Here is a 551-nt window from a genome sequence, read left to right as displayed (position 1 = left end):
TTTTTTTTTTTTTTTTTTTTTTTTTTTTTTTTTTTTTTTTTTTTTTTTTTCTTCCCCCCTCATTCCAGCTTCTATATTGGCACACATGAATGAGCCACCAAGTGACGATCCTCCAAGTCCTCGAAATTTTCCAGCTGGTATGTTGGCACACACCAACGATCCCACGAGTGATCCCCCAAGTCCTGATATTGTCCCATCGTTTCCATCTTCCTCAAATAGAAATGGAGCACAAAAGAAACAAGGAGGTAACTAGTAATTGAATTTGTTATTCAATTTTTTATTTATTCATTTTCATTTGTAGACACATTACATAGACATGTTTAAAAGTAATGTTTAATTTATGAAGAATTATTGTACAAGTACTATTACACAATGTGCATAAGTTTAAAAAAAATTCTCAAGCTGGTTTTGGATTTTTTCTTCTCATTTTGGAAGAATTATGCAAACCTGAACTTGTACAACCTATACCTCAGGAAATAGTTTTTTTTATTAATATTTATTATAGTGTCAGGAAATAGTATTTACCTACTAAAAAAAAAAAAAAAAAAAGA

This window comes from Diaphorina citri, unplaced genomic scaffold (assembly GCF_000475195.1).
Source record: "Diaphorina citri unplaced genomic scaffold, Diaci psyllid genome assembly version 1.1 scaffold4848, whole genome shotgun sequence".
NCBI classification, from domain to species: Eukaryota; Metazoa; Arthropoda; class Insecta; order Hemiptera; family Psyllidae; genus Diaphorina; species Diaphorina citri.
The sequence above is the reverse complement of the archived record's forward strand: the minus strand, read 5'-3'. Positions refer to the sequence as shown.